The sequence below is a fragment of the Heterocephalus glaber genome, unplaced genomic scaffold (genome assembly GCF_053883595.1).
Source record: "Heterocephalus glaber isolate CG9 unplaced genomic scaffold, H.glaber_assembly_v1.0 deba00001452, whole genome shotgun sequence".
Taxonomy (NCBI): domain Eukaryota; kingdom Metazoa; phylum Chordata; class Mammalia; order Rodentia; family Bathyergidae; genus Heterocephalus; species Heterocephalus glaber.
The window spans coordinates 9,172,047-9,187,019 of NW_028258302.1; positions in this window are offsets into that span (position 1 = coordinate 9,172,047).

The following is a 14,973-nucleotide window of genomic DNA, read 5'->3' on the forward strand; positions in this document are numbered from 1 at the left end:
GCAACAACATAGATGAATGAACGATGAGTGACTGGGAGATTCAAGAGCGCCACTGTGTTGTGTTGAGTCCTTGATAACTAATGCTGGAATAGTACAGCAGGAGGAAAAACTGGTAAGAGACAAACACTTTTGTGGCACTTAACTTTTCTCCCAAATTGACCAAGATTGGTTTGAGAGCCTTCAAACTTTCAGTTTCGTGTAAGTACTGACCTTGTGTCTAAGTTGTGTCCTCACTTACATACTCAAGTGAGCCAGGCAAAGAAAGGAATCAGATCATCCTGACCTAACTTGTTCTAGAAGTATCCAGCCAGCTGACAGTGTGCCTTGCATCCTCATCTGGGCACTTGCTGTCTGGACCCTAGCAGCACTGGATACCCTTTTATGAGTGGAGATGAAGGCTTATTGAACTTACCTTCTCCAAGGCTTTGAACATATGAATGACATTTGCCTGTTCCCATACTTCCAGTCACTACCAGATTTGTATGATTCCTCAAGGACCAACAAATCATCACTGGGCAGTCACCCTTGCAAGTGTTTTTAAATATCCTGGCATGTTGTTTGTCTGGGCCAAGAAGCAGGGACAAACATGATAGCACAGTGTTTGATTGTAGAATCCTCTGCTTCCTCTTTTAGATGTCTTTTATCCCTATCAATGTTTATCCTAACCTTTAGAATTTAAAGGATTATGCTAAAAATTAGGTGGGAGGAGGGGTGTCAGACCCAAGGGTTGAGATCTATGGGAAGCTCAGAGAGACCCTGCTCTTCAAGACTGTCTTTTCTTGCTCCCTGGCAAGCCCTCCTCTGTGATTACTCAATTATAGAAGCCCCTTTAAGAAAGGAGGCAGAGTAGAATGTGCTCAAGATGTCATGTCAAATAAACAAGAGCTGGGATCCCAGCTGGTGAGGGACAGACCAGCTAGGGACAGCTGTTAGCACTAGGGGACTCGAGTCCCCACGGTCCTGGGAAATGTGAGGGACATTGTCCCCTTTACCTTTCCATCCTGCCCTGCAGGTCTCCCTGTCCTACATCAACGCAACCATTCTTATGTTATCTTTGCCCATGTAAGTGCAGCAGATCTGTTGGCTGCCTATTCTCTATATCCTCTCCTACCCTTCTTCCCCTTTTCTCAGTGGGTCCCCTATTTCATTGGCTATTCACCACAGGCCTTAGGAGATTTGGCCACAGCTGTGTGGTACATCTGGATGAATCTAAACCAGTGGTGATTATCTCCATCCCCACTACCAGTGACTGGGAATCAGTGCTGGCCAGTAAGTTGTGAAGAATGCTTCCAGAGCTGTTTCTAGGAGATTTACTTGTTCTTCAAAAGCTATCCAGAGAAGAGAAGGTATTGTCTCTCCCTCAATGTCAACAGGTCTAGAAATGATGCCTGGAAATGGCTATAGCTCCAGGAAAACCCTGATTTAAGACAAAGCCAAGATATTCTGGAAGGCAGAGAGAAAATATAAAAAAGCCTGGGTCCTTGATGACATGTATGGGCCTCTGGATTAATCAGCCCAGTTGCTTGCTGCTCTGCCTCTGGACTGGTTGTAATATGAGATCATAAATCTTTTTATTGTCTGGGGCTGCTGAGTTGAGTATGCTGGAGCCAAATGTGAAAAAGCAAATTGCGTGATTATATATAGACATCTCAGGAAGAATTGTATGCCACTGTCTCCTTTGCAGTGATCGATCTCGGTCTGCAGAGAAACCCAACTCGGTGCCGAGCTTTATGGCACCTGTAAGTAAATGCACACACACGCTTTGTGAACATCCACACACACACACATTTATTCAGATAAGCCAAGAAATGGAAGTGGTTACTAATGTGAATATTTCTACAAGAAGAACCTAGTTATGTTTAAAGCCTCTAGGATAAGGACACAGTTTTGTTCAGATCAAGGAAGTGAAGCTACACCAGGTGGGATTGGGTGGGAACAAGCCAATTAAATTGTGACATTTATTAGTATTTTGTCCCTGAGCACAGGGCCTAATTGGTGCACAATTTGCCTAGGAGAGGACTTCTGATGCCATAATTCTATTGCTAAAACTAAAACTCACAGTTTTAACACTAAATGGTTCTTTTCCTGTCCAGAGCCCATTATGTAAGTTAAGAGGGTCACTGTGCCTGGTGCATAAAGATTTTGTGAGGAAGAGGGAAACAATGCCCAGCTTCTGGTTGTGCCTTGCCCATGCCGGCATGTTGTGGCCCCAGAGATCACCCTTACTTCTTCCTCCCACCTTCAGCCCAGGTAAAGCCAAGCCTTACACCTGTCTCAGGTGAAGTTCTCCCCAGAAGAAGAGTCCACGATGGAAATTTTCATACAGGGAATTTATTGGGCAGAAATGGAGGTACAGGGGAAAAGGGGCCTTGGGAACTGGAAGGAGACAATTAAGGGGAACAGGTTTAGACAGGTGGAGGAGTTGAGCTGGGATATAGTAGGGGTGACTGAGATCTCAGTAGATCCCATAGGATGCTCTGGAGCTGGAAAGAACTTTCAAAGCTGTCTTGAATTACAGTGAGGGGCTAAGCCTTTGACCCCTCTCATAGCTTGGTAACGGATGTGGATAACAATGACCCTGGGCAAGGTAGCACTTTGATGGAGACTAACAATTCCCAAGGAGGACACAGTAAGTTATCAGCAGTTACTTTTCCTAACCACCTGGGACATACAGGCCTTAGTGCTGTAGTGGACTCGGGATGGCACACTACAGCAACTCTCACTCCAACATCTGATTTGGTGGACATTGGAAAGTGCTGAAGAGAAATGCTCTCTTACTCTCTTTTTTACCTGGCACCTCCCAGAATGCACATTGTAGGTATTTTGTAAATATCACTGGATAAAAATCAGTCGTCCCCGAGTCCCCATGAAGGGGAAGATGGAAGTAGTGTGATCGCACCTGTCTTGTCTTCAGCCTACCCCTCCACTCAGAGAAATCACTCCCTCCTCCAGGGCTTCCAGGTATTATTTACATGGCACAGACCTGCTTCAGATAAGGGGAGAAAAGAGGACAGGAAGCTGGGAGGGCTTACTAAGTATTTGGAAATTGAATTACAGCATTGCTGTATAGAAACAACAAAATAAATTTCAGGTGGTTAAAGAGTTAATTATAAAACAATTGAAACCTTAAAAGTAGAAGACCAGTCTAGAGGGACATTTACACAAACTGGGGGTAGGTAAGCCTTTCTAAACATTTTTAAGCATCCAAGAATTTCTAAGCAAAAACAATAAAGGAAAAGATTGATGAATTTGATTACTTAAAAATAAAATCTTCCCCGGATCAAAAACAATACCATGAGCAAAATTAAAAGGAAAATGGCACACTGGGGAAAATATAATAAACATATATTACCGACTAAAGGCTGATGTATATGAAGAGTTCTCAGAAGTCAAAAAGGAAAAGATAAGCACCCCCATAAAAATAGGCAATTGACATAAATAGGCAATCACTAAAGAAAAATTACAAGTAGACAGTAAACATATGAGGAAATATTTAGTCTAGTGGGAAACAAAAGATATGTAAATTAAATTAAGAATGAGTATGGAGACTTGGGCATTCTTGGGCCCTGCTGCAGATAGTAAATTAGTGCAAGCTTTTTAGAAGGTAACCTGGCCCCATCTGTCAAAAACCTTAAGAATGTGCACACATATTCTTGACTCAGCAATTTTACTTCTATGAATTCATCTTAATGACCCAAACAAATACATGTGCAAACTACTTATGCATAAGGATATTCAAAAAGCATTTATATTAATGCAAGTGGAAATAATCTACATATCTAACCATAGGCAATTAGTAAAACAAATTATAGAATATCCATAATTTGAAATACTGTGAAATTATTAAAATGAAGTTATTGAAGAATATTTACTAACATAAGAAAAATTTATAAAAAGTAAAAAAAAAGGCTCTGAAGCAGAATGCATAGCACAACTAATGTGAATGTGCTGGTGTGCATGTACCTACAAATATGAACACATATTTTTCAAATGTTAACTGTATTTTTCACTTGGCAGTGCATTACTGATTTTTTTCCCTTTGTGTTTTTCCGTGAGCTGTCCAAATTTTCTGAATTAATCAAGACTTATTTTTATACTTAGAAAATAAAATGTCAGGAACAAAATAATTGGAATAGGTAAGATAGATAATAATAATGATGTAATTGTTAGTATTAATAATAGAACTGTACCCCAAATTCCAAAATGTGTCAACTTGGATCTGTTTCATTTTGAAGCTGGGGACTGGGAGCGAGAGAGAAGCTAACTTGGGTACAACAGAAGACTCCCAGTGTGAAACAGTCTCTAGGAGGAGACCATCTGTTGTTCTAGGGCAGGATAAGTCCAAGCACCTCTGTGATCAGCACAGGATGGACAACGAGGTGAATGAAGGTGTGAATGAGCAGTCTAATTGGTAATCCTGCCTTCAACCCTCACCCCTTTCATGCAACTTTTACTGTGCATGAAAAAGAGCCAGCAAGATACTCTTGTCACCAAGGCAGCCTGACTCTGAGCAGAAGTTGTAGCCCCATGGAGGCCAACTTCTACCTTGGTTTCCTACCTCCGCCCCCCAGCCGCCTGTCCCTCCCTCTGGCTCTTGCTTAATTTTCTCTACGGGAAATTTCTGTCAATCTCAAGGTAGAGATATTTGGCTGTTCTACATGAAGGTATTTTGTATTAACCTTGGCCCCCAGGCACAGCTGCATAAAACTCCTGAGGGCCCTTAGTATAGGTTCGTGTTCATTTAGCTTTACTCCTGGGGCAGATGGTGACATTGTAATTAAGCTTGAGTGAGTGAGTACATGGATGGATGGATGGATGGATGGATGGATGATTGGATAACGGATTCATGGGTGGATAGATGGGTAGATAGATATTAAATCAGTCTTATTTAAAAGCAGGGGTGTGTAGAAAAAGTATTAAAAGTTCAAAAAATGGGCAAATAAGGGTAGAAGTGACTGAGAATGTTGACAAGTGAGGATGGAGGCATCCTCCCATACTCACCTTCACCAACTTGCATGTGTCACCCCATTGCCTTTTTCAGGACTAAGGGACACTCCCCTTCCATGACATATAGGGCATATAGCTCTAGGAGCTATATGCTTCTCTTTATCTGTTATGCTTCTGTCTATCTCTATGGAGAAGCTACACAAACTGGCATAACTAGTTTTTTACTTATTTCTCTTACCATCTAGTTAGTGGGACCTCTGGGGCAGAGATTTTTTTCAGTGTCTTTCAGTTATAAGTTAAAGAAAGCCCCCTCCAAACTGGCTTCAGTAAAAAGAAACGTACGGCTCTAGTAACAGCTAAGATCCAAGAAATAGTCCTGGCTTCAGGAATAATCTCATGCAGGGGCTCAAGCAATTTCACCATGAATGAACTTGTTTCTTTCTCCATTACTGCCTTTTTCATCCAAGTTGGCTCCTCAGAAAGGCATTTCTCAGTCATAGCAAGAGGGCTGCAACAGCTCCCGCAATCACACCCTCCCTCAGTCTCCATCAGTCCCTGTCCTCATCATACACATCCTGACCACCAGACACTGCATGAGACCAGTGGAAACCGACTAAAAGGCAAGTACAAGCAGTGAAGCCACCTTGCACTCAAGAGTCATGCTCCCCTGCCTTCCTCTTCCTTTTTCTTTTCCTTCTCCTCAACTTCCATCCCTCAAACTCTACCCAAGATTGTTCTACTGGGTCAAGTCCTTTACTTCTGAATCTCCTTTCTTCAGGAGAGATTCTCCTATGTGGCTGAGAGTAAACAATCAATAAATACATGTTGAATGATTAGTTGGATGGATGGATGGACAGATGGATGGGTGGATGGATAGACGGATAAAACGCTTTATCTGTTCTTACACCTGTCAATTTCTGGTAACCTCACTCCACATATCTAAATTTCATTTAAACTTTAGCAAGGATCCTTTCTAGAGTAGATATAATTTACCTTTATTTTACAATTTAAAACCCTGAGGCCCAGAGCTGGGATTCAAACACAAGCCCATCTGATGTTAAAGTCCATCCACCTTTCTATTCTATTCAGCTCCTTCCTCAGAAAGATGCAGCTGTGGCTAATTAGATACAAGACTCCTACATATAGGAGCTACACTACTTGGGGTCTCCTCTGCAGCAGAATCTCCCAGACAATGTTGGTCTTGCCTGCAGATAATACACATCCAGACTGAAGATCCCCATGGATGACCCACTTCAGCAGCTGGTGTGTCTACCCGACCCACAGCAGTCTGCTTTTCCCTGATCCACAGTCACTTGCACCACGGCATCTGAGAGGTCAGCTGTTCTCCAAGTCCTCCTGACCCCACATTTGCCACAGCCTCTCCCAACTTGTGCTGGCTCAGAGGAGCAGGAGCTCCAGTGCTTCTGGAGGAGAGGGCCCAGAACTTTGGAGTAAAATCTGGAATGGCAACTCCCTTCTCTGAGAGGTGAAATTAAACTTCCCCTTGCAGTCTCAGCCCTGCTCAAGTCCAGGACACAGGGAATGCCAGCCAGGCCATGTTCAGAGGCTCCTGCCCCTCTAGTGGAAAAGGCAGGCATACATACCCCATGCCCTGGAGACAGCTCCCAGGTCCCAGGCCATGATCTCCCCTTCCTTGGTTTGTGCTCTGCCCATAACCAGGCTTCCAGCCTGACCCTGACCTTCCTCCAGGCCCTGAGTCCTAAATCCTATAGCTTGGTTGGCCTCTCATCCTGTCTCTCCAGGCCTCTCTCCAGGCAGGCTGTCATTCTCTGTGGATAGCCACTGTCTGGGTCCTCCAGGCCCTGTGTACATTCTCAGCCTGAGGTAACCATGGCCACCTATGGCTGTCCCCTATTTGTTCCTGGGGCCAACGTCTGGAGCCCAACCCTCCAGGATCAAAGTTCTCTAGGCCCCTTGAGCTCAGCTGGACTGCTGGGTCCTCTCAGGCTCAAGTGGAGGTTCTGCCATAAGTCATGGCCTGGCAGAGCCCACATCTGTACTTGAAGTAGACAGAGTTGAATGCTGAGGAACTGATGTAGGGCATGAGGGTTGGAGGTGTCCTGCTACTGCAGAGTAGGTAGGGCCTCCATAAACTTACAGATCTGATGCTATAGACCAGAGGCCATACAATACACAGAAATAATAGCCTGGCTGTAAGATCGCTAAACAAGAATCAGGGATTGGTTTCACAAGATTGTATTCATGCCTGTTCTTGTGTGTGTTATACTAGAGGCATTTGCATCACTTTTATGAATGACAACATTTACTCTGAACTTACTATGTGCCAGGCATTGTTCTAAGTACTAACGCATTTACATATATTAACACTTTTAATCCTTTTCGCATCCTATGTGATAGGTATCATTGTTATCCTCGCTTTTTTCTTGGAGAAATTAAGGCACAGGGAGATTGAGTAATGTGGCCAAGATCACACAGCCAGCAAGAGGTGGAATTGGTATTTGAACCCAGATCTTTGTGAATCCCACATCCATGTTTTCAACCTCTTCATTTTATTATTGTCTCAAAGACACCTGTGGTCTAACAAAGGCTGAGAGCCTTCACAAGAGAAGAAAAAGTGGGAAAAGTAGAAAAGAATCTTTTTTTAGGTGAAATGCAAAGAAAGGGAGCATTAAAGAATCCACACCCACTCTGAGGCCTGGGGTATGGTAGTAGACATCTGCTCTCCATGCTTTGCATTTTCTCCTCACGACGGCCCAGGCCCAGTAGATCTCATTTACAGATGAATCAAGTGTGGCTCATCAAGGCTCAATAAACTGCCCATAATCACATCCTGACATTCAGTCTCAGCCCCACACAAGTCTAGACCCATGCTGTGTGAGGCCTTAGACTTACCTAGCCATGGGCTTACCCACCGTGGGCAGCGGCAATGGTGCCCTGTGCAACTCCCTCCATCCCACACTACCTTGGCTTCTCCCCTCTGCCCTGTTCCCCACCCACTTCCCATCCACCACATCTTCCCCTTTTGACTTGCTGGAGATTAAGTTAGGGAAACAAAAATGAAATGAACACAGCTCAGCCAACCCATCCCTGGAGACACTGACTTACATGGGTCCGATGCTGCTGCTGATGTTCTATCGATTTCCCCTCTAATTGCTGCAGCAGGATCTATATTCATTTTCTGTCTCAAACTTCTCTTTTGTTGGTTCAATCAGCTAAATGAAGGGCCCATTTCTCTCTCCTCCTGTCCTGAAAAGCCAAAGAAGTTTCAAATGAAGAGCTCTCTTCAAAAGTCAGTGAGAGCAGCAGACTGGGGGCAAAGAGGGTTAGAATTTGACAACCTCTTTTGAAGACTTTGCTGACAACATGGCTGGAAAAGAAAGCCCCAAGAGAGTCACAGTTGACAAGAAGAAGAAATATTCCACCTTGAATTTATAGATCAGGAGTCCATTCATTCACTTGATACTTTTATTAAGCATCTACCATGGACCAGACCTCAGGTTAGGATCTAGAGATATTCAGGATGATCCAAATTGACACATTTCCTGCCTGTATTGAGTTAAATGTGAGTTAAGTGAATATTTAACAACTGAAGAGAATCATCTCATAGATATATAATTTGTATTATGTGAATGTCCAGTTCAACCTCAAGAACCAGAGGAAGAAGCCTCAGGCTGAGAGTCAGCATTGGTTCAAGTAAGACTCACCTTTCCTTTGTTACCTCAGCAAGATTTTTTTCCATTTGACTCAACTGTAGAAGTACAACAAAGAGAGAAAAGTGCTGAAGGAAATCTCTAATTTGGACTAGACTTGGTGCCTTTCTTCCAGGAGTATACTAGATAGAGGAGACATAATCGGGGACATGGAATTCTGAGTTAAGGTAGATACTATAATAAAAGTAGAGACTGTGTGCGCTGAGATGCTGGGAAGGCAGAGGTAAAATCTGACAAGGGCATGTGAGAAGAGTTCTTTTTAGAGGAAAACTTTGAGTAGAGCCTGGAAGAGTTAATAGAAACTTGACAGCTCTGCTGCCTCTTCTAGATGCCCAACCTTCAGACAAATCTTGTGGAGGAAAGAGTTAAGGGAGGGGCTTACCATCTGCAATGAAACTCAATTCCAGGGAGAATCAATTCTAGGAGCATTGTGGGGAAACCAGATGTAGCAGCAATGACATTTGCTTGTGCAGGTCTTTCAAGGAGAAGGACACTGTATGCAAAATCAGCCCTTTTCTTTTGTGACCTGACTCAGGCTTTTGCCTTTGGGTAAATCTGTCACTGGCTCTTGGTGTTCACCCCTGAGTGTTCATGGGGTATCTGGGATTGCTCAGTTTCCATTCTTGGAATGTGACTGCACCTTATCTTTCCAGCCTATTTCTGATTATTTGCCTTCAGTTGGTCATTCTTACCCCAAACTGGCTAGGTGAGTGTGTGAGGCACATAGAGCAATTAGTCAAGATAGACAAGGCTATGCTGTACCAACAAACAACCCCCAAAATATCATTGGATTAACTCAAAAAGTTGTTTCTTACCCTTGCATGGACTACAGCAAATTCAGTGACTCTCAAGAGCAATTTTCCTTTAGTCAGCGTCTTAGGAATTTTGTTGACTTCCACCTGTCATTCTAATACCTAACATGTGCTTTGCTTTGGTAGAAGAGAGAGCTGGACATTTAAGAGTTTTTGACTGCATCTTCCCCAAAGTGACATAATTTCTGCTTGCAATCTTCACCAGAATTAGTAACATGGGTCCACCTAACTTCAAATCTCACCAGGAAGAACCTGTTTTATTTTCTTTTTACAAAACTGGAGATTGAACCAAGGGAACTTGCACCGAGCTACGTTCCCAATCCTTTGTATATTTTTTATTTTGGACCAGGTTTTGTTAAGTTGCCCAGATGGGACTTGAACTTGAGATCCTCCTGCCTCAGTGTCCCCAGCTGCTGATATGGTATATAATGAGCTATTTATAAGTTTTCATCATGTGTACTTAGTTCATCTAGGAGATATGGGCCCCAGACTTTCAACTCAGTAGAGTCTTATTCTTATTTCCAATCTCTGATCCTATGATGCAAACTTAACTTGTAGCCCATGTGTCTGTCTCCACTAGACACTTCTTAGTAACTGGTAAGCTGTGACTCAAGTACACAACTCTTTTCAAAAGATAATCTCACTCCTTCTTCTCAACTTTATATTACTCTATCAGAAAATCCTATGACCTCAAAGAATTTCTGTTCTGGATGGGGCAATATTGAGACCCAAGATAAAGGTAGCATGGATCAAATGCACTGGTTAAGAGTTCAATTTTCAGGGGTCACACATAGTTCCAATTCTCAACTCTGACCTTTGATATTTGGGTTACCATGGATGAATGACTTAACCTCCAACTTGCAAATCTGTAAAATGGACATTGTAATAGTACAGACTCAGAGTGGTTGTGATGCCAAATGAACTAATGTGGGTAGTAAAGGCTCAATAAACAGTAACTGCTGTTAGTATTGTCATTGATTTCTAGAAGTTGAAATCTAATCAGGGTTTGATAGTGTGCTTCAGGTTCAATGCTAAAGATGCCAGGAGACGAGGGAGGGGGAAGCAGAAGCACTTGGGGATCTGAGTTTCTGCAGGCTCCAAATGAATTGGTGGGCAATTAAGCTGCCAAGGAAGATAGGATGGTGAGAATCTTTTAGGCATGTATCTCAAGAGCAACAGGATTTGGAGGTAGGAGTCGATAAATCTCTGAGTGTAAGGAAAAGACTAGGTGTATGCAGGTATAACCTTTTTTCCTTATTCCACACCTTTGAATTTAGCCTGCCTCCCAAGCTTGCTCAATTTAAATATCACCACATATATAAAATACTTGGCAAAGTCCCAAGACTATAGCTTATGCTTGAGAAATAGTAATTATCATTATGATCGTTATGATTATCATTCTATTCCAATAAGCTGGCACATTGATGTGGGATACTGTAAGCAGGCAGTTATTTCTAAAGATACTTATTCTATGAATTGTTGACACACATCCCAACATGTTGGGAACCCTATTCAAGAGCAATCTTAAGCAGTATAATTTGAATATAAAAAATATATTGCTCGAGCCTTTGAGGAACTTGTGGTCTAGGAAGGAAGTTGGGTAGAATAGCAATGCCAGTGTGTATTGAGTGTTTTGTTCTACCCTGTGTTTATTGCTAACATTATCTCCAAACTTCATAGCAGTTGAACATAGTAGATATTATTCTCTCCATGTTAAAGATGAAGAGAGTTAAACACCTATTTTTTTAACATTAAAAAGGGTACAACAAGAAACTTGACCAACTTGCTGTGAAGATTAGAGACAACACCTACACAAAGCATGGAATAATTCCAGGCACAATGCTGTTGTAGAAGATGACAGAGAAGTCTCAAGAAAACAAGGATGTGTCTGTTTAGTTGGTGCCTCTAGCAGGAAAGTATGGATAGTGACACAGGAGTCTGACAGCTAGAGTCTGGGACAGAAGAGTTGCATGGAATGAACTACAAGGAGGAGGATGGGGAAACCAGGAAGGGAATAAGTGGGAGGGAGGTAATAGGAAATGTGACAGCTCTTCCCCAGGGAGTTGCATCTCAAACCTACAGGGCTGCCCCCTAGAACTGTGGCAGGGCTAGGCTGCATGTGAGTATGGGACAGCTTTCTTCTTGTCCCATATACCCACTGCCCCAGATAGGTCCAAGATGATCCAACATCCAGATCCAGTTTCTGGCTGAGATCTTACTACTGTTTGCATCTTTGACTTCATGTGTTTTCCCTGAGTTTTCTTTGCAACCAACCAGTTCCAGAGTCAATGTGCCAGAGGCAAGCCTTGGATGGGGCAACACCACATCTCCCTGCAACCTACCATGCCTTCATCCTGCTTAGCATTTTCATGTACATCAATCATTGCTGTCTTACTCTAGTGACAGAACACAATGGATTGTGACCCTGTTACTATTAGCTTCTTGGCATGGGTTCTGCTACATATAACAGATCTCCTTTCTCTTTGTTTCTAAGTATTTGATTTAAGGTAGCATGTTTATGAGACCACAAGGAACAGCTTTACAAGAATCGCAAGGACACAGGCTCTTCAAGGTTAGCTGAAGATAGCCATCTACTGAGCGAACTTTTTGGAAATCCCCTTATCCAAAGCACTGTCTTTTGTGTTAAAGGTCACTACATTCCATCATTAAAGATATTTTACTTTGGATCAAGTATCCTTAAAGCACAAATATTTCTAAGAAGGGTAATAGGCAGTCCTTAGAATTCAAACAAAGTCTTTAAAGGTGGAGCTTCTTGATGAGGCTGCCTGTGGCAAAGCCAACAGTCAGAGCACTGGAGGGTGGATAGCTTAAAGCTAGGTCAGACTTCATAAGACCAGGACCATGGAGAGGTCCTTCCAGGTTTGTAAAAATTTCAGAGCAATTTCTGGGTCTCCTCCATCTCCTGCGGGCACCATTGCCTTCAGGCCATCAGCCTCTCAGGAGAAGAGTTCTCTGTTAGACCCTCAGCAGAGCGTGAAGCCTCACTCCTGAGTAAAGGTGAAGATCTTTCTAGTGGACAGAATTCAAGTTGGAGTTTGTGCTCAAAAGTTCAAATGCAGCCAGGCATGCTAGTGCATGCCTGTATTCCTAGCACTCGTGAGGCTGAGGCAGGAGGATCACCATGAGTTCAAGACCAGCAAAGAGCATATGGCAGAGCAAAGCCATTCATCCCATGGGTAGAACAGGGAAAAAAGGAAGGGGCTGAGGTCTCAGCTCCCCCCCCCACCCCCTGCCTTGAGGGCAGGCCCTCAATGACCAGGACATCTCCCACAAGGCCCAGATTTTGAAGGTTCCACTATCCCACAATAGCACCAAGGTGGGGACCAAGATTTTGATGCATGGACCTTCAGTAGGGGGACACATAAATCCAAACTGTAACATGGGCCAAGTGGAATTTTTAAAATCCTTATTTGTTATTACAAAGATACTACATGCTTTTAACAGCAAATTCAAACATTATAAAAATAATTACTGCAAAATGAAAGTCCCCTCCCCATCTCCATTTTTCTCTCTTTTGGGCTTCTGTTGCATTCCTTTCCCCTGTCCCTTACTGATAAGAAACAGGCAGTGAGAAGGCAATGCTAGATTGACTTGATTATGATTTGGGGAAGTGGGGCTTGATATAAGAATAGAAGACAAGAAAGCTTGGATTTCATAACTACTTTTTGGCACTCAGGACAGACTTCCTGCTTGCATCTCTCTTGTCTGGAGAGATGAGATGGTGACTCTGTCACATACACAGCTTCAAGGAGTGTATTTAAAGGGCTTTGTGAATGGGGTTTTCAGAGCCTTTGAATCTCACTAGCACCTATTAGACTCCTGCCAAGAGGACAAAGCAAGCATCAGTATATCGTATCAAGAGCTGGATGGCTTCTGTTCTCATTTTATAGTCTCTGAAGATTGCATGGTGCTTCTGAGCAGCTTCCTGGCTAGAACTAGCAGCAACTATAGAGACACTGCTAACTAAAGGCCACTCAGCCTCGGATACTCCTCCTAATCTTAGAAACATATGCATATATGTTACGGTTTGTGTTTAGATGTCCTCCCCAAAGCCTCATGCAAATGAGGCTGGGCTATTTTGTCAGGGCCTGAATCTAGAGTGTGTGACACTGGGTTTAAGGGCATGTGATTATTAAACCACTACTCGTGAGTGATTGTTTTGTCACTGCCCTAATCCCAGTAGTCCGAATAAGATAAAAGAGGCAGGAAGATGCTGTTAAACCCTCTTGGTGATTTTGCTGTCTTTCACCGACATGAACTGTTGCCATTCTGTCAGACTGCCTTAGAGCTGGCCTATTATGGACTGAAACCTCTATGAACTGTAAGCCAAGTAGATCCTTTCCCCTTTAGCTTTGGGTGTTGGGTATTTTGTCTCAGCAATGAGAGAAAAGTAACTAACACAGTATATTTTCTTTTTCCTTTATAAAAATAAAATCATATTCTATTTGTCTACAGTCAGTTTTCTGCTTGTTTCACTGTTACCTATCATGCACGTCTCCACACATCAGCATAAAAAACTTACCACTTTTTCTAATAGGGGTGTGGGGATTCAGTGTGTAGCTGCACTACAATTTCTTTGTCAGTTTCCTGTTGATGGATATTTAGATTGCTTCCAACTTCTCCCCCCCCCTTTACTGGTATAAGCAATGTCATCACAAATGTTCTTACATATATCCTTTCACTTTGCACTAATATTTTTGTATGAAGGGGAATTGCTGTGTCAAAGGATATGCAATTGGTTGGTTTTAATGAGACAGCCAGATGGTGTGAGAAATAAAGGAGATACATTTTAACGTGAGGGTGGAGGCATAATGGCTTGAAAGTGGTCCTGAGGAGCAGGGAGAATGCTGACCTGAGATTTCATACCGCACAGGATGCGCAGCCTTGGCTTGAGAAGAGAGCAGAGGCAGCAGTTCCCCCTGGGAAGATCTCATTCTCAGTTGAGGTGGGAGGTAGAAGGAAGATTCTGGAAAAGTCCCAGGAATGCAGGGAAGTCTGTCTGCCATAGAATAGGAAAGGACTAGTAGTGAGGGGAGCTGTGAGTTGGAGCAGGGCTGTGGAAGAAGAGAGCAGTGTGGGAAGGAAAGGGCAGGGGAAGACAGGGGCTGGGGGTGAGGGGAATGTTCCATAGGTGAGGTGAGCAGCAGTGAGTGACAAGGGTGTGGCACAAGGGGATTGTCTGGCTACCAGGATCAACCTGATCTCAGTGATAGTCCCTGAATGGCATTCATGGCTTAACAACATTTGCAAAAATGTGGTCTTAATATGGGGTTTGTGATAGGTTCAATTCCCTAAAGATAGAGCCACAGGGATTTGGATGTGTGTGTTTTGTTGAGTGAGGACTCAGGAAAATCTGCAAGCAACACTAGGAAGCAAGAAACAGAAAGAGAAAGAGCCAAGCAGGTCCAGCCTTGCCTGACCCAGGTGGTGCTCTAGAGTGTGAATCACACTGCAGAGCTGTTGGTTAGGAAGACAAAAGGGCCAAGTGTTTGTACTACATG